General features: G+C 46.3%; 1 protein-coding gene across 2 annotated transcripts in view; it reads right to left on the reverse strand.

The window, feature by feature from the left end:
• The window catches only part of MAP3K14 (mitogen-activated protein kinase kinase kinase 14), a 54139-nt gene that overhangs the window by 33900 nt on the left and 133 nt on the right, over positions 1 to 20106 (reverse strand). The window contains exon 1 of one of the 2 annotated variants that reach the window (XM_010331449.3): positions 895 to 19799. The exons of the other annotated variant lie outside the window; for it this stretch is intronic. The gene's annotated coding sequence lies outside the window, so the exon portion shown is untranslated. Of the gene's footprint in view, positions 1 to 894; positions 19800 to 20106 lie in introns of those variants that run through there. 2 annotated transcript variants of the gene reach the window in all.

Raw genomic sequence — 20106 nt, forward strand, 5'->3', positions numbered from 1 at the left:
TCAAGGCTGCAGTGAGCTATGATTGCACCACTGCACTCCGGTCTGGGCAACAGAGCAAGACCCTGTCTCAAAAAGAAAAAAAAGAAGGGAACTAAGGGCAAGTGTTAGGCAGAGCAAGCTGGCCTGGCAAAACAGCCATCTGGCCAGGCGGACCTAGAAGTCCCCATACATGCTCACCCTGACTCCCCTTTCTACCCTCTCTGCCCTTCCTGCAGCCCTTCCTCCAGTTTGTTCCAGACTGATCCCTCACTTGCCTGAACAGGGCATCACTGGGCAAGCCTCCGATTCTCTTCTGTCCACCCTGTTCCTCCCACAGGGAGTGCCTGCTTGTCTTCCTTCCTTACCAGTATCTGCCCAGATCTCACTTATCCTTTAAGTGAGATCTCACTTAACCTTTATCAATGAAGCCTTTTATGGTAGGCTTCTGCATCCACTCCATAATATTCAATGAGTGTCTCCCCAGTGCCAGGGAATGTACCAGCCCACTGCTGTCCATAAATGTCTTCTGTGTATGGGCTACTGTGCCAGGAACTTTATCTGCCTTGCTGATGCATTCCACACTAACCCTGCAAGGTTGGCAATATCATCTCCATTTTACAGATGAAGAAATTAAGGCTTAGAGAGTACATTACCTACAGGAACAAATGAGGCTCAATTTATACAATTAGAGCATCCAACATGGAGTTGGATGGACTCAAGCCAGGACACTCTTCGCCCATTCTCTTGGGACCCAAGGATACTAGAATAAAATCTGGTTGGCAGAAGCATCTAGAACATCCAGGAACTGAGCAGTATTATTACCCATGTGGATACTACTATTCCTAGCATCTGCCCTCTACTGTTGGTAATAATTTCTTAGCCCATGTAGCCAGGAAGCAGAAGAAGACCCCTTACCGATGAGGGAGTCTCATCATTCAGTGCTGAACCAGACATCAATTTGTCAGACTTCTAGTTTGGTCATATCAGTATATCCTCTTGGGGTGTTATGACAACTTGATTGGTTTTAACAGGTCATTTCATTTTCTTGAAATGATCAGACAAATCCACCTGTAATATACACGTATACAAACAGGAGTTCTGGATAACGTGGCACTACCTTCACTGAAAGAACCACTGAAGGATGTGCTTTGCAAAGAAGAAAAGCAAGCCAGAAAAAAAAAACAAAAAAGCAATGGTAGGCACAGGAACTCATACAATATGTTGGTCAACATAATTAATAGTTGAATATGAAAAATTAGTTTAAATCTTATTATCTTTTTGACATGGAGTCTTGCTCTGTCGCCCAGGCTGGAGTGCAGTAGTGTGATCTCAGATCACTACAACCTCAGCCAGTTCAAGTGATTCTCCTGCCACAGCCTCCCCAGTAGCTGGGATTACAGGCATGTACCACCATGCCTGGCTAATTTTTGTATTTTTTGTAGAGAGAGGATTTCCCAATGTTGGCCAGGCTGGTCTTGAACTCCTGACCTCAGGTGATCTGCCTGCCTTGGTCTCTGAAAATGCTGGGATTACAGGCATGAGCCACCACACCTGGCCAGTTTAAATAATTTTAAAACGTGAGAATCTAGACACTAATAATAAGGAAGAAGGGTAAAATGGGTTGTTCAGTGGGTAAAAAGTAATATGATCCTGCCTTTTTGGGGACTTTATGTAGAAAAATGTTTAAATTTTATTAGAAAAAATTACAGTTAAATATATATGTTGATTTAAGAGTAATGACTAAAATAACAGAAATACAATTCAGATTAGAAGAGTAAAGAAGGAAAAATAGAAAATGCTCTCAATCTGGTAAAAGTCAAGGAAAGGAGGAAAAAAGAAGCAAAAAAGACAATAAACATAAAATAAAAACACAAGATGGCAGAAATAGGGCAAATATTAACATGTCATTAACTACAATACATGTGAGTAGATTACAAAACAGCCAATCAGATAGGATTTTAAAAGATCCAGTTAGATGCTGACTAAAAGAAACAAACCAAAATTATCCAGAAAAGTTGGAAAAAAGAGGTAGAAAGAGATGTGCCAGGCCAATATTAACCAAAAAAGGTAATATTCATATCAGACAAAATACTTAAGACAAAAAGATATAATTACTTCTAGAGTTCTAGGCACCCAACGAAGAGCCTCCAAATCCAATGACTGGAGGCAGGCTGCGGCTTCATGTTGAGTAAGGTCTTGGCCCCAGAGTGTCCTGTTTAGCTCCAGAGAAAGGATCTTATGCATGGCAGTCCCTGAGTATGTATTGAGTCTGCGGGGTGTTGGGCCTTGTGCCAAGTGCTAGCAATACACTGAGGAAGAAGACACTGTCCCTTGAGGATCTTACAGTCTACTGGGGGAAAGAGACAAGAAGCTAGAAGAGTTGAGTACAATACAGGGATGCAGGGAGAGATACAGACACAGACACACAGCAGATGGGACGGGAACACAGAGGGAGACCTAGTCTAGCCCAGGACGTGATGCCTGGGCTGAGTCTCAAGCAGTGAGCAAGACCTGCTCAAGAAAAAGGAGGGGGTGTTCTGGGAGAGGGGATGGCAAAAGGTAAGGCACAGAGGTGAGTCTATGCAGGAATCATTAGCAGCTTGAAGTTGTCAGTGTTAAGTGTAAGTCAGGCAGTCCCAGGAAAGGAGGCTGCAGATGAAGTTCAGGTATCAGACCATGGACACACACTTGGCCCTCATATACCCCCAGGGTTTAAATTCTCATATGAGTGAGGGGGGTATAATTCTACATTCCTCACAGACTCTTGGGAGTAAAGTTCCAGATGGCAGAACCCACAGGCAAAGTGGCTTATCCCTGTAATCCCAGCATTTTGGAAGCCTGAGGCAAGAGGATCACTTGAGCCTGGGAGCCTGGGAGTTTGAGATCAGCTTGTATAATGTAACAAGACTGCATCTTTATAAAGAGAAAAGAAAAATAAAAAAGAAAAGAAAATCCTGCCATTGGTACAGAGCCCCTACCCTGGCCTGAACCAACAATCTGACAAGTGACAGGCTTCTGAAACGCTTGAGGGAGGGTGGCCATGTGATCACTGGGACATAGAAACAGATGTCTGAAGAAGGAGGAAGGGGCCTGCACTCAGGCACTGTGAGTGAAATGGACTCAGTGGCCAGCTTGAAGCCTGCTTCCCAAGAGAGCAATTTCTGCAATAAGCATTTCCCATTAAAGAGGATATGAAATGTGAAGGTACATTAATAATTAAAATCTTACAGATCAATTATTAAAAAGAAACAAATCTGATATGCCCTTCAAAACTCAGTCTTGGCCAGGCGTGGTGGCTCACACCTGTAATTCCAGCACTTTGGGAGGCTGAGGCAGGTGGAGCACTTGAGGTTGGGAGTTCAAAACCAGCCTGGCCCACATGGTGAAACCCCGTCTCTACTAAAAATACAAAAATTAGCCAGGAATAGTGGTGTGCATCTGTAATCCCGGATATTTGGAAAGCTGAGGTGAGAGAATCACTTGAACCTGGAGGTGGAGGTTGCTGTGAGCCGAGGTTGCTGTGAGCCAAGATTGCGCCACTGTATTCCAGCCTGGGCGACAGAGTGAGATGCCATCTCAAACAACAACAACAACAACAACAACAACAACAACAACAAAACTCAGTCTTGCTGCCGATTCCACAGGTCAAACTGCAGGGTAAATACAATTTATGGGGTGAAGTTTCTGACTGTCCTCCATTCCCAAAACATGCCTGAGGATGGCTGGCCAGCCCTAGCCATACAGAAACTACTGTCTACAAGTCCCCTTTGGATGTTGAGGGCAATTCCCTCACATCTATTCTATTGGCGTTGGTCTTACCCACTTCCAGCTTCTCTCTGCCCTCCCACCCTGGAGTGCTGAGTGAATCCTGAAACACTGTGTGCTTAAGACAACCTCAAGCTCAAAGATATCTGCTGGCTCTGCACTGCTTATGGGCTCAGTCCCAACTCTGTGGTCCATAATCTTTCTGGCCACTGTTTCCCCAAACACAGAGTTTGGCTTTGGCCAATCGGATCATTCCACAACCCTTTGGCTACTCAAGTCTCCGGGCCCCACGAGTGCCATGCTGTTGTGTGGGCCACCCCAGACATCCTGCTTGTCTCTCAGAGGCAAGGCTCAGCCTCCACCCAGGAAGCCCCTCCCATCAGCTCTGCTGCATAACCACCTCCTTTTCTGCCTGCCCACAGCACCTGGTCTCCTCTCTCCTTACCTTCCTCCTGTTCCTTAATCACACCCCAACTCCCTTTTACTCATTCAAGGAAATAATGTAGATGAAGGAACTCCAGGCACAGTAAAGCACCATACCAAGTGAAGATACCAACTTTTGTGTGCACATCTCACAGAATTGCAATCTAGGTAGGGAACAAATAATAGTAATAATAAAACAACAACAACAGAAAAAAAGCATAATCAAAGATGTTCAGGGCTGAGAGTGGTGGCTCACGCCTGTAATACCAGCACTTTGGGAGGCCAAGGCAGGAGGATGGCTTCAGCCCAGGAGTTTGAGACCAGCCTGGGCAATATAGCGAGATCCCATCTTTAAAAACAATACAAAAATTAGCTGAGCGTGGTTGCATGTGCCTGTAGTCCTAGCTACTTAGGAGGCTGAGGTGGGAGGATCCCTTTAGTCTAGGAGTTTGAGGCTGCAGTGAGCCATGATCAGTCCACTGCACTCCAGCCTGGACAACAGAGTGAGATCCTGTCTCAAAACGTTCACAGTATTTCTATAACAGTAAAAAACTGGAGCAACAAAAAGTCTAATTACAGGGGAAGGATAATTATTAAATAAATCATGGAACATCCACCACAAATGTTTATAAATCATTTTAACAATATGGAAAAATGGGATATTATATTAGTAGAAAGAGGATACAGAAGCATATCTAAAGTATACTATATACTTTATACACGTGTCTGTATATTACAATGACATTTATAAAAATGCAGACACCTAGCACAGTCATATAGCAATGGTTCTTTTTTGGTGGTGGGCTTATGGATGGTTTAATATTTATTTTTATAGTGTTCTAATTTTTGCACTTTTTCAGTGAGCATGTATTCATTTTCTCAGTTCTCATTTTTTTCTTTTTGAGATGCAGTCTCACTCCGTCACCCTGGTTGGACTGCAGTGACACAATCTCAGCTAACTGTAACCTCCGCCTCCCAGGCTTAAGTGATCCTCCCATTTCAGTCTCCCGAGTAGCTGGGACAGGTGCGTGCCAGCACGCTTGGCTAATTTTTTGTACTTTTGGTAGAGACAGGTTTCGCCATGGTTCCTAGGCTGGTCTTGAACTCCTGAGCTCATGAGATGCATCCACTTCAGCCTCCCAAAGTGCTGGGATTACAGGCATGAGCCACTGCGCCTGGCCTCGGTTCTCATTTTTAACAGATAATGTTTCTAAGTGGTTTAAAAAAAATACAGAAGGGGTGTTGTGAAAAACATGAGTCTGTCCCTCCCTTACCCCATTCCTCCAGGGAGATCCCCGTTAACAGTTTCTTGTATCTCCCTCCACTGATTTACTCTGTAGGTATTGCTTTTATTTATTTTTACTATGGTTTTTATTTTTATGAGATGGAGTCTCACTTTGTTACCCAGTGCAATGGCATAATGTCGGCTCACTGCAACCTCTGTCTCTTGGGTTCAAGAGATTCTCCTGCCTCAGCCTCCTGAGCAGCTGGGATTACAGGCACCTGCCACCATGTCCACCTAATTTTTGTATTTTTAGTAGAGATGGGTTTCACCATGTTGGCCAGGCTGGTCTCGAACTCCTGACCTCAGGTGATCCACCCGCTTCAGCCTCCCAAAGTGCTGCGATTGTAGGTGTGAGCCATCACACCCGGCCAAGTATTACTTTTTATCATGAAAACAACTATAACTAAAGAAGAATCTCTTGGCATGCATGGGATGAGAATTCAGGAGGCATTGGGTCCACACTTGATACTGGGGCTTTATAAATACGTAATGAGCTGCTTCCTCTAACCCTGCACATGCATATGCACACACATGCAAGCACACACCCATGTGCAGGCAGGAAGCTTCACAGAATGTCTGTGGCTCTTCTGTTCTGGTCACTGAGTTCTGGCAGCTGGGCTGCTAAAACGGAAGGCTCAAGATGGGCAAGCTTGCCCTTCCTGGTTTTGGTTTTCATTTGATTCCCTCCCTTGTTCTCCGCTGGGGACTGAGAGTTTTATCAGTTGTGACTCAAGACGTAGGAAGGTGCTCAGAAGACAGGCATTGCTTCCTGCTTTGATTTATCCAATGGCAAATACATGTGTGGTTACAGGCCCTGGCTAGTGCTGGATATACTGGATGCCCCTGGGCATGAGTGGCCCCATAAAGAGTGAAAAACAGCAGAAGTGGACCAGAGAGGAAAAACCCAGCCCTTTCTCAACTGCTTGCACAAACGGATGAGAGCGCAGGGTTAGTCCCAGTCTGGGAAACCCAAGGGAGGCCAGTTGTCCTAAATAGCCTCTCCTATCTTTCTTATATATGATCTTTTAACTTTGCTTAAAATTTTTATTTCAGGCCACCACACCTGCAATCTCATCACTTTGGGAGGCTGAGGCGTGTGGATCACTTGAGGTCAGGAGTTCAAGACCAACCTGGCCAACATGAGGAAATCTCGTCTCTACTAAAAATACAAAAATTAGCTGGGTGTGGTGGTGGGCACCAGTAATCCCAGCTACTTGGGAGGCTGAGGCAGGAGAATCGCTTGAGCCCAGGAAGCAGAGGTTGCAGTGAGCTGAGATCGCACCACTGTACCTCAGCCCAGCCTGGGTGACAGAGTGAAACTCCGTCTCATTTTTTTTCCCCAAATACTGAAATAATACTTGTTCATTATAAAAATGTAAATAAAATTGTATATATATATATATATAAAATTCCAGCACCATTTCCTCCTTGCAACATAAAAAACACTTAAGTTTCATGTAAATCCTTCTAGCTCTAACTACTACACATATACAAACATATAGTTTGGGACTATTTTTAAAAGAAATATGGGATTGATACAGATGTAATATCATACAATTCGCATCTTTTACTTAAGAAGATATTATGAATACTATTTCATCTCAGCACATGTAGATCTATTTCATTCTCTTATTTTTTATTTTATTTTTTTTTTGAGATGGAATCTCGCTCTGTTACCCAGGCTGGAGTGCAGTGGCCTCTTTTCGGGTCACTGCAACTTCTATCTCCCAAGTTCAAGTGATTCTCCTGCCTCGGCCTTCCGAGCAGCTGGGATTACAGGTGCCTGCCACTATGCCTGGCTAATTTTTATATGTTCAGTAGAGATGGGGTTTCACCATGTTGGTCAGGCTGGTCTTGAACTCCTGACCTCAAACAATCCACCCGCCTTGGCCTCCCAAAGTGCTGGGATTACAGGCGTGAGCCACCATGGCCGGCATCTATTTCATTCTTTTTAAGGCTCTATAAGATTGCATGGTACAGATGTACCATCACTTTGCCACCTGTTCTTCTATGAATAAACTCTGTTTCAAATTTTTCACTTATAAGTAATAATGCAAAAAGCCCTACTCTTAATTCACATTTATGTGTACTTGTAGAAGGAATCCTAGGTGGTAAACTCCTGGGATTAGAATTTCTGGGTGACTCTTTTGTTAGTGGATTCTCTCTTTTCACCTGCTTCTATGTGTCAGAGAAGAGGGCAGCGTTGGAGGTTAAGCATGGGTGGTTTCCAAACATTATAGTAGTTATTTGCTGTGAAGATGCTATCCTTGCCTTCAACATGCTTACAGTCTAGATGAGGAGAAAATGGGTAGATGGATAGATAAGGAATCAAAATGACCTTAGGGCCAGAAAGGCCCATTTATTTCAACATATTACATACTAATCCTGAGGAATGGCCATTCAGCTACATGACAGGATGGCCTTGGAATCAGAAGATCTGAGTTTGAATCTTAAGTTTCTCAATACTCTGGTGTGTGACCACGGGCAGGTCACTTATTTGAGACTCAGGAGTCTCATCTGTAATATGGGGATCCTTATACCTACATGACAGAATTTTACAGGGTGACTCAATGCAAGGAACAATGTTTAAATTACACAGCACAGCAGTGCCTGGCAGGCAGTGGGCACTCTGTAAACAGCAGTGGAATCTCCAGTGAGACGGAAGCTGCTACAAGATGAGTAGTCAGACCTTCGCATGACCGAAGTGTCAAGTTTTTTTGTTTTATGTTTCTTTTCTTGTGAGATAGAGGCTCAATGTCACCCAGGCTGGAGTGCAGTGGCACGATCTCGGCTCACCGCAACCTTCACTTCCCGGGTTCAAGCTATTCTCATGCCTCAGCCACTCAAGTAGCTGGGATTACAGGCATGTACGACCACACCTGGCTAATTTTATTTATTCTTTCATGGAGACGGGTTTTTGCCATCTTGGCCAGGCTGGTCTTGAACTCTTGGTCTCAAGTGATCTGCCCCCCCTCAGCTTCCCAAAGTTCTGGGATTACAGATGTGAGCCACAGTCTACAAGTGTAAGTTGCTTGAAAGCTGCTGCTATGAGGAGCTGAAACCCACCTCCCACAGCTTCTAGCCAGCAGTGCTGGCATCACACAGAAAGTCTGGAACAGATGTGGTCAAAGGAGAAGGAGGAGAATCCTGACAGCAGAGGGACAGAGAGGTCGGCAAGAACCCATGAAGATGTTGTTTTTGTTTTGTTTTGTTTTTTGAGACAGAGTCTTACTCTGTCATCAGGCTGCAGTGCAGTGGTACGATCTCAGCTAACTACAATTTCCACCTCCTGGGTTCAAGAGATTCTCCTGCCTCAGCCTCCTGAGTAACTGGGATTACAGGCATGCGCCACCACGCCCAGCTAATTTTTGTATTTTTAGTAGAGATGGGGTTTCACCATATTGGTCAGGCTGGTGTTGAACTCCTGACCTGGTGATCCACCCACCTCGGCCTCCCAAAGTCCTGGGATTACAGGCGTGAGCCACCATGGCCTGGCCGAAGATGTTCTTTGAACAGCATTCTGCACACCCCATTTGGCTTTTGTCTCCACTGGCAGTGCCTCAGCTCTCCGTGATGAACTGGAACCCACAATTCCTTGGCAGCTAAAGCTGAAACTAGTTGTCCTGTGGTCATCTTTGGGTGTTACAATGATCTGCTATTTGTATACACATAATTACATGCTAGTTGCTAATAATCATACAAATGCATAATGGCAGCTATTATTTGCTATGTATTAGGTAATGCATGTATTTTTTTTCTTGAATCCTCACAATTCTGTGCACAAGGCACTAATGTTATCCCTCTACAGGGAAGAAGAAACTGGGCCTCAGTAGGCCAAGTAATTTGCCCAAGGCCATGTAGCAGGGAAGTGGTAGCAGCAGGATTTGCACAAGGGACTTTTATGTCAAAGCTCATACTCTTAACCATGACACTCTATTTCCAAAAGATCTAAACTTTAAAAATTGGGACCCAGATGCAGAAGCTGTCACAAGTCAAAGGTTTATTAGTGAGAAACCCAGGGACTGGCCTGGGAGGAAGCACCTTCATTAGGAAGCATGAACTTCAGCCAGCCTATGTTCTGGAAAAAGCAACTTTAAAATGACAACAGGGAAGAAAAAGACACAAGCTGGACTTGTGGTGGGCCTCTGTTCTCAGCCTACCTAGGCCTGGCAAAGCCGAGCCCATCCCAAGGAGAAACTCTACAATAACTGCAAATTTGCCATTCATTTTACAAAGCCTGGCCCCAGGCTTCTTCTGCCTATTTACCATTCTTTTTACAACAAGACTTGAGCATCATTTGCCATCTTCACAGATTTTATCAGTACTTTGTCCCCAGGCCCCTGATATAGCGCATTTTATAAGCTTTAAAAGAAAAGTATTACAATGGTATTTTCAATTCAACCTTCAAAGCCTTTGCACAGAGACAGCCAACAGCAAATAGAAAAGATACCACAGGGGGCATCGTCGGTCCACAGAGGTATGGAATTGGAATGCAGGAGAACATATAGGGCAAAGTAGTATTGAGATAAAAACCTGCCACGTGTGCACTTACTTTTATACAATAAGCAGCAAGGAATGTTTAATGTATGTTGTATAAAAAAATTTTCAGGCTGGGAAGGGTGGCTCATGCCTGTAATCCCAGCACTTTGGAAGGCCGAGGCAGGTGGATTACCTGAGGTTGGGAGATTGAGACCAGCCTGGTCAACATGGCAAAATGCCATCTCCACTAAAAATACAAAAATTGGCCAGGCATGGTGGTGGGCACCTGTAATTCCAGCTACTCAGGCTGAGGCATGAGAATCACTTGACCACTTGGGAGGCAGAGACTGCAGTGAGCCAAGATCGCATCACTGCATACCAGCCTGGCCATCAAAGTGAGACTTTATCTCAAAAACTAAAAAAAAAAGAAAAAGAAAAAAAGAAAAAAAAAGAAAAATTAAAAAAATTTCAAGTGTCGGCCAGGTGTGGTGGCTCATGCCTGTAATCCCAGCACTTTGGGAGGCTGAGGTGGGCGGATCACAAGGTCAAAAGATTGAGACCATCCTGGTCAACATGGAGAAACCCCATATCTACCAAAAATACAAAAATTAGCTGGGCATGGTGGCACATGCCTGTAGTCCCAGCTACTCAGGAGGCTGAGGAGGGCAGTCACTTGAACCTGGGAAGCAGAGGTTGCAGTGAGCTGAGATCACGCCACTGCACTTAAGCCTGGCGACACAGCAAGACTCCATCTCAAAATAAAAAATAAAAAATAATTCAAGTATCATTGAAATCTGCAAGTTAGGGTATTTTGTGTAACTGAATATTCTGATTAAGTGGGGCCTGCCATGTATACCACTTAACAATGACCAATTTCCAAAGATTACAAGGCCATAAATTGCCCTTGACACTAAAATCATGTGAAACACAGCCAGTTTCTTTGATGAGTCAAAACGTACTTTGTGATCTTGCCAAGCTTTGAGATCATCGTTAGAAGTCGCATTTTGGTTGTGAAAAACAACTCTCCTCATTTAACCTTTCAGGGTAGATTCTGGGCAAGAAGTTCCCTAGGCTACGGTCAATCTTGCTGAAATACAACCATCCACCGCTCTTTTCTGGGTTTAGAAATCTGGTTTTCAGAGGTGGGAGTGGCTTCAAGCAGCATCTACCTGTGTTCAGAGACCTGTGCTCAGAGATGAAGACAGGCTCAGGCTCCCTGTATAGGATAATTCAAGTTCATTGTAGTCACTGGTGACTGGTTCTGAAATTGAGGAACTAGTTTGAGGAACTTCAGAATAAACAAGAAACCCAAAGAGCTTGGCTTTCCACGGAAGGCTTCCAGCGCATGAAGGAGGCACAGGTCCAGCTCCACCCTGCGGCAGGGGAACCTCGACCCTGGCCTCATTTCAGATGCTGCCCCACATGCTCCTTGACGAGCTGGCCTGAGTAATCCACTTGAGGACATGAGTGGCAGAGGGGTCCCTTTATAATAAGGGGTCATATTCTTGTCCTCCCCTGGGAAGGGAGAAAAGGGCTTGGGACATGGGGCACGAGGAGGAATATTCTCAGAGGATCTCACATGATTCCTTGGTAAAAGAGGGTAAACCATGAAACAGCCTGCGGCTGTCTTGTCCTCCCCCCAGGCCAGCAGGGGGCCTAGCAGGAGGAGTTTGGATTCAAGTCTTGTACTTTCACTCAACAGCAAATACTTAACCAGTGGCTACCACGTTTCAGGAACTGTACTGGCCAGCGGGAATATGAGGGTGACCAAAAGCTTTTGCTGTCGAAATCCTTGAGAGGCCTTCTTGGAATGCTGAACCCAATTACCTAGAAGCACTGCCTTGATCTACCTGCCTACAACTCTCTAGTGGTACCAAGCCCATGGGATGTGCCAGTGTGGTCACTGCTCTCTCATTTTCTGCCTGGAAGGTTGGGAGGTGGTCAGTCATGTCCTTATTAGCTGGCTACTCACTGTCTGATTCTACTTTAAGCCATATTTTCTGTTTTGAGAAGAGGTATTGCTTTGTCAACCAGGCTGGAATGCAGTGGTCACCCACAGCTCACTACAGCCTCCAACTCCTGAACTCAAATGCATCTCCCACCTCAGCCTCTGAAGTAGCTAGGATTACAGGTATGCACCACCATGCCCAGCTAATTTTTCTTTTGAGACAGAGTCTCTCTCTGTCGCCCAGGCTGGAGTGTAGTGGCGCAATCACGGTTCACTGCAACCTCTGCCTCCCAGGTTCAAGTGATTCTCATGCCTCAGTCTCCCAAGTAGCTGGGATTACAGACGCCCACCAATATGCCTGGCTAATTTTTGTATTTTTAGAGGGTTTGACCATGTTGGCCAGGCTGGTTTTGACCTCCTGGCCTCAAGTGATCTGCCTGTCTTGGCCTCCCAAAGCGCTGGGATTATAGATGTGAGCCACTGCACCTGGCCATGCCCAGCTAGTTTAAAAAAAATTTTTTTTAGGTGGGTCTCACTATGTTGTCCAGGCTGGGTCTCTAACTCTTGGGCTAAAAAGCAATCCTCCTGCCTTGGCCTCCCAAGTCACTGGGATTACAGGCATGAGCCACTGTGCCCAAGTGACATATGAGCACATTTCTCCGACTGTCCCTCGGCTTCTGAAAATGTACTTCTTTCCCCCAGAGTGCTGAAGTTTCCCAATTGTTACCAAGCTCCCATTCCAAGCTGACAAGTGGTACAAGACGCTGGGATGAGAGAAATGGCAAGGGGGTGCCACCCAGGCACCTGCAGAATCCGAGATGCTTACGCCTGAGTTAGCACTGGCTCAGGCTGGACAGGGAGGGCCACTGGGCGGCGCATGGTGGCCTCCTCGCTCCCTCCAGCTCCTACAGTCATGGCTCCTGACCAGCACCAGGGCTGTGAGGTGTCTGCTTCCATGCCCAGCTTCCCCCTGCTGTTGGGAGGTCCTCCAGGATGGTGCCTCAATTATGTTCAGTTTTCTAACACCTAGCAGAAGCTAGCCCATTTGACATACTTGGTAAGTGTTCCTGAGTGAAAGGACAGACACACTTCTGAGGAATAAATGAGTGCCACAGGCTCTGAAGCCTGGCTGGACAGGAACACATGTGTCCACACTGTCCAATTACCTGGCAGGCTAGAGGGGAGGGAGTCACAGCTTGGTGGCTATATTCTAACTGTACCCCCATAAACAGGTGCCCTGCAAACTGGCTGCAGAGCCACTCCTGCCATCCCTTTTCCCAAATGCTGACCTAGAGATCCAATTACTGCTAATGGCTTGAGAAGATAACCCTTCTGAACTGGACAACACCCATGTGGGCTCAGATTTGCATATATTTGCATGTATCTAATACATGCTAGAGGGGTTGGTGCAGGACTCTACCCTTCACATTGATCTCTACAAAGCTATTCCTGCCTCTCCAGGCACAGTATCTGCCAGTGGAGACTGCTGGGCAGGACTCAAGGAGCCTGGTTGGTCCAATTAACTCCCTTGGCTGAAGGACTCCATTTGTAATCTTAATTGGCAACCACATCCTCATTGGAGGCTGGCTAAGCCTCCTTTTCCTCCCAAGCCTCCTGACTATTACTAGTATCGACCAGAAACACCTACCTTTTAATTCTGGCCCAGTAAAAGTAAACATCAATGTCAGCAGAAGGTGGGTGGTGGGTTTCGGTCACAATAATTCTTTGCACTTACAGGGGCCACCATCCAGATATGACATCATGCTTCACCCACAGGGAAGAGCCACTCACTGAGAAGAGCCAGGCAGACGGGCTAGGATAACACCCGGAGTAGTTACTTTGGACTTTCTGGCCACCTGCATGCCCCTCCTGCACAGAAGAAAGGTGCAGAAGAGTTCTGTGCACTGTGGGTTTGGACCCCTGTAATCAATCATTGAAAGTTACTGAATACCCACTCTATCATGCTAGGTGAGATACTGCTTGGCTTGGTAGGAAAGTGCCCTAAAGGTGTGGGCAACCTTTGAGACTTCCTGGTAACCCTGCCCAGAATTGTATTTTCTTATCAACCTTGACCTCCTTCTGATTACATGAACCTTATGGTATAAGACAGCTCAAACAAATAGCTTTCTGTTTACTTTTTCTTAGACCCGGGGCAGCAGCTGCTGTGGCTCCACCCTTCCCAGGCCTGGCAGAGCTTGCAGAAAGGCTGAGAGTGATAGGGCTGGGGTAGGGAATAAAGGGAGGAGCTAGTAAAAAAAAATCCTGCTTCAGGACTAGTTCCTTCATCCCCTGGCAGCAGAGCACAGTGAAAAGAGTCTGGGTTTTACAGTCCAGACTCCACCATTAACTAGCTGAGTGGGCTTGGGCAACCCACTTGCCTTCCTTGGGCCATCATTTTCTCTTCTGCATTTTCTCATTGCAAAAAATGGGAACGATCATGTACAGGCTGTAATCCTAATAGCTCTTTCTGGACAGTGAGGTTAAAGTTACTTAGCTGTGCCAGCAGGAAGCGACTGCTGGTTGGTCCAGAGTGATGGGGTATGGGTACAGGAGCTGAGGGAGTGGGGCGGGGGGCAGGGAGTCTGCCTATGACAGGGAACAAGATCATTTGCAAGAGAACAACCATTTCTCTGCTGCAGCTTCATTCAAGTCAAGCCCTCCTTGTAGGTAGTCCTGAACACTGTAGGTTTTCCCAGCCGTAAGTGGTCAAGTTCAACACCAACTGCACTAGTCCAGAACAGTGTCTGAAGGAAATCTCTGCTTTAATGGACACCTGATAGTGGCTTTAGTGAAAAGAGGGCCAGGAGAAGCTGCAGTAACCACAAAGTGGCAGGGGGGGATGGCTCAGGTATTCCCCTGCTGCTTCTTTCTGGGTCCAAATCCTGGTCCTAGATGTATAGACAACTGAGGTGGTGGCAGGCTTGGAATTCCTGAAGCTTCTTGAAATACAGGGTTTAATCTAGCCTTCCAGTCACTGGAGCTCTGCAGAGCCTCCAACTCAGGTGGTTGAAAAGGAAGCAGGTGGAAAAGCGTTCCCAAAAGGTCTTTCACAAATAGGACTTGTGCCTCTCTGCTCTCTGCCAAGGGATTTCCCAGCTCCCTGGGGCCAAAGCTCCCCTCCTGCTTCTTTGCTGACTGTCACTGGAAGCAGGCCATTTTCTACCCTCAAGGTAGCTGGACTCAGGAGTCAGTGACACTGCTGATCTGAGCTCTGTACCCCATCCACGATCCCCCCTCCGCTGTCAGTCCGCAGGCCCCAGAAGCCTCCTGTTTGCCTCCTGCTCCCTCCCTCCATAGCCATGGGGCTGGGATGGGGGTGATCTTTGGCAGAGGGCTCCTCACCAAGGACTTTCTCTGCAACTGTGCTGGGGAATAAATCGCCTGTCACCTACACCCCTGCATGGGTGACTCACCTTCCAGGGAAAGTGCTCTGCTCACCTAAGCAAAGCTGCTTGGAAAATGACTAAGGCATCTATCAAATGCAGTCTGTGGGGCCAACCAGTTATGGAGCAAGGTCCAGGCACACTCTGCCTCTTGCCTGTAGCCTGAAGTCAAGTGCAGAGCTGCCAGGCCAGGCCTGCTGGTTTCATTTTCATCTGAACCGAGCTCCACATGAGGCTTGACATCCGGTGATCTATTTTTTCTAAAAACTAGCTTCACTTTAGAAATGACTCTTCGGCCATCAAGTCAGCTTCCCCAAGAGAAAACAAAATGTTATTTAAAGGGACCGGCAGCCTGGTGAAAGCCTATATTTTTATTTTGTTTTAAAGGGAAAAAAGCCTTTAAAATAGAATATGAAACTGTTTTTTTTCCTTGTGAGATTAAAAAAAAAAATGTTTAAATGTTTTTCTTTTGAGAGATGAGGTCTCGCTATGTTGCCCATAGCTACTTGACCTCCTGGGCTCAAGTGATCCTCCTGCCTCAGCCTCTCAAGTAGCTGGGACTACAGAAACGTACACCACCACACCTGGCTTCTTGTGATATTTACAGGGAAATCTGCAAGTCCCTGACTACAGATTCTGGGCCCCCAGGCATAGTCCTGGAGAGAAGCTGATGAAGACATCTTTATGAGAGAGAAAGAGTGGTGAGCTGGGGCTGCCATGTGGTAGTGGGAATCTCACCCTATAGAACCAAATGCTCCCTCCTCATTCCCCAAAGAACAAGTCCTTGCTGACCTACATGCCACAGAGTATTTTCCCTTACCTCACCTCCAGGGTTAATGCAGGAACCTACTTGATCACATGTGGGATGCAGGAAGCCCCTAGATAGGCCCAGCTGTGTCTCCAGCTCAGAGTTGAAATTGTCAACTGGGCAGAGCCTGGACCTTGGTAGGCTCATTTGGAGTATGGCGAGGGCAGTATATAGTGCTAAGACAGGGAGAACCTGACAGCTGAAACTTTCAGACTGAAGAACTGTCCCCCTAAAGGGCCTACGAGAAAATGACTCTGGGCTGTCAGGCAGTCTGACCCTTCTTGACATCATCTTACAGAAGACAGGTTTAGTCACAATGCAGTAATTGACAACTACTACTGCTATTACTACTATTGCTACTACCACCACCAACAACAATAACAACAACACTTACAGTCGTTATGTTCTGTGCTGGGCACTGGGATTAGCACTTTACATATATCCTCTCATTTTCTACTCAAAACAGCCCCATGAAGTACTTCTGATCCCATTCACAGACGAGGCACCTGATGATTACAGAAGTGAAGTGATTTGCCTGAGGGCACACAAGCAGACAGTGGCAGACCTTGACCTGACCCAGGTCTCTCTGACCTGACAGCCTCAGCCACCACATGTGACACAGAAATACCATGGACTTGCGCTGTTGCTCTGGACAAATCATGGGTTGTCTGCCTTCGTTTCTACATCTGGAAAATGGGCACAAGCATACTTGTCCAGGCAGCAGGCTATTCATCTTTTAGCCTTTTATTCATTAACAATCAATATCAATTAATAATTGATTGGTACAATAAATGAATAAAGCTGCTACCCTGGTTTTGTTATATTCAAAATTGGCATGTTTGGGGAAGAAATCCTTATCGTTTCATGAACAAGTTAGTAATAAAAGCAGTGACCTAGATGTCAAGAAAAGGAGGTTTGGATTTTGAGCAATTCTGTCTATTTCTCCTTATGAGGCTTCACTTTTCTGACCTTTGCCCCTGCTTTTCTTCACATGAGTACTGGGTAAAAATACAAAGACTGGCCACAGAATTATTCTTGATGCCACATAATCTCAAGGGATTTCTATCAGGGAGCTGAGGGATTAAGAAATGTAGAAAAGCAGAAGGGAAGAGGCTCGTTTAAAGTAGAATACAAAGAGCACCCCGGCCACTGAAGAAAAATGACTTTTTCTGAATTGTCATTCAGGAAGTCATAAGCCCAGAATGAAGGATCTTATATTTCAATGTCCTGCTCAGCTCAACAGAAATGCTCCTCTACAATTTGCTCTACGTCTGACCTTCCCCTTCTAGGCTACTGCTTTCAGCATTTCAGCCAGCATCACCGAGTAAATGCAAAACCTTCACACATGCATCACTTTGAATGCTCACCCCAGCTGTTGCAGATGCACAGCCTCATTCTGTTCCCTTACTGGGGAATCCTGGTGTGTGGAGACCAGAGGGGCTGACATCCTTAGAACTCCCTAAATCCACAGATATCAAATTGTCCCCTGCCCACCAATTTCACACTGGTGCCATCAACAGTGCCCATAATGCTCAGATGTTTCCAGTTTAACTGAAATACTAAAATGGGGCAAACAGGAAGCATCAGACACAACTGCGGTAGTGACTTATTAATCACGAAAGCAGAATTTTACTTGCATTTTAACCTTTTGCCAGGAAAAAAAAAAACAACCTTGAGATGATGGAAGCCATCAGTAGAAATACGCTGCCTATATGCATATTGGGCTGACATAGACTTTTTATTGAGGACTGACTTTGCTTTTAAGATTTCTGAACTTTCCCCCCAGAGAGGACATCTGTCAAACCAACCAATATGAATCTGTCAGCTCTTCATCGAGGCAGGCAGGCTTGTTAGGAAAGCCCATGTGCTGTCCATTGAGACAGGAAAAAAAATAGGAAGTTAAAAGTGCCTTCACAGGCCAAAGTGATACAACACTGTTGAGAGGGTGCCAGCAACGAAGAAAACAACCCTGGATAAAGTTTTCACTCTTTCACATCTCCACAGATCTCTCACCAGACCCTAGCCAGGGATGAACTATTATCAATTATCACTCAACAAAAAAAAAATCACAACAGTCGCCTAGGGCTGGACAACCAATCAGTGCAAGCCATCTTCTCAGCAGTCAATGATATACACATATTCCAGGCAGATCACAAAGGAGTCAGTGTTCGACAGGAGAACCAAAATGAGGAACCAAACCTTCATCTGTTGAGGCGAAACAGCCCAACCAGACACTTTTGTTTAATAGAGGGAGACTGATTTGGCAGGGTCTCTGTGGTGCCGCTCCCACAAACTCTTAACAGACAATACCAGTGGCAAAAACTCCCCTTCAGAACTGCTCCTCATCATCAGAAAACACTCAGAAGACGACCCAAAGCTTGGCAGTGTCTTGCTGTCTGATTTCACAAACTGCTGATACATATACCTGGATATTTATCTCTAAAATTAGAGTCAGAGACAATTACTTTTATTTTGAGATCTTCTGAGAAGTTCTCCACACCCTTCAAAATAAATGAGGATGTCTGAAAGGTGTCTGAAAAATTCAGAGGTCTCGCATCGCTCCGAAGGAACTGATTGACATCACTTAAAAAACACCAAGAGTAAATCCAAACACAACCAAAGCAAGGCAAACACTTTTGAAGTGTCCTCTCACCTGAAGAGTGTAACAACCACACCAAAAACTTCTCCCTCCTATCTGCATCTGAATTCTATAATGTGGTCCTGATCTAGGATCCTGGGAAAGACTCATCCTTAGTTCCAGCTATGAGGGATCAGGCAAGATATATATCATCTCCGCCCCATTCACACCTGCCTCAGGTGCCTCACCTATAAAACAGGATGCTACAATCTATCTTACCACACAGCCATCTGAAGAAAAAAAAAAAACAAACAAACACGGAGGTTATAGGTATAAGCACCTCGCTGTTACAGGTATGAAGACACTAAGTAGAAAATACATCACTCATGCTAACATACTATCTCTTTCTAATCTTTCAGAAACACATCATGTTTCTAGTCAAGGGGTTTTCAACATTTTTCCTGGAATAAACTCCAGACTGCTATTTTATATCGTGACCTCACTCTCATCATTTAATTTCACGTGCTTTTAAAGTCCTTAATTAAGTCATTGGTGTTCATTGTCTCCAGTGATCAAAAGTAATTTTGCCATTTACTTTGCTGATGTATGTACATTTTCACCAGTTATCCTCTTCTTCATTCATACCTCCAGTCCACTCTTTAAGGCCGAAAGCAACTTTTTAACCTCAACTAGGAAGGAAACATTTTTTTCTGAAGTTATCCAGCACTAAGAAGGCTCCTGGGCAGGTGGGAAACGGTACAAGTGGCCCCTGTCTGCTTGGTGCCCAGTGGTTGCAAGATGCCAGGGCCACGATGGGCTTCCAAGATGGGAATATTATATCTGAACCAACAGGTGGAAGTCCCGAGTTGGAGACCCCAGCAGAATTACAGAGGAGGACTGGAGTTAGGGGGCGGAGGGAGGATGCTGCGGGCGCCCCGCACTGCCCCGCTGCTTGCTGAGGACAGGCTCAGTCAGCTCCTGCTCCCAGCCTTGAGGTGTGCGACCTGAGAACTTCCCAGGAAAGGCCAGGAGGGTTTCACGCCAGGGCAGATGAGAGGACGCACTCCAGCAGCAGATACATCCTCCCCGCGCCAGGCGAGCCCCATCCTGGGAGCACACGGGCGCACACCAGGCGAGCAGCGCGGGCTGCCCTGGCGGCGGCGCGGGGAGCTAGTGAAGGGGAAGCAGGGCGCCTCTGCGCGCGCTCGGGACCAGCGTGTGGCTGGCGGGAGTGCGCGGCCTGGAGGCCCGGGGCGAGCGCGGCGCCGGCAGCGCGTGCGAGGGCGCGCCTGCGGACCGCCGCGAGTGGGTCGAACGGGGTACGTCGGGCTGCGCTGGCCCGGCAGCCTACCCCACTGCTCCGGGGCGAGGGGCCAGGCCGCAGCCCAGCCCAGGGCTGAGGGGCGATCCATCCCCGCCGCTCCCTGGGCGCCCCGCTCCGGATCCCAGTGTCCCGCC

Source organism: Saimiri boliviensis, chromosome 17 (genome assembly GCF_048565385.1).
Source record: "Saimiri boliviensis isolate mSaiBol1 chromosome 17, mSaiBol1.pri, whole genome shotgun sequence".
In the NCBI taxonomy this organism is placed as follows: Eukaryota; Metazoa; Chordata; class Mammalia; order Primates; family Cebidae; genus Saimiri; species Saimiri boliviensis.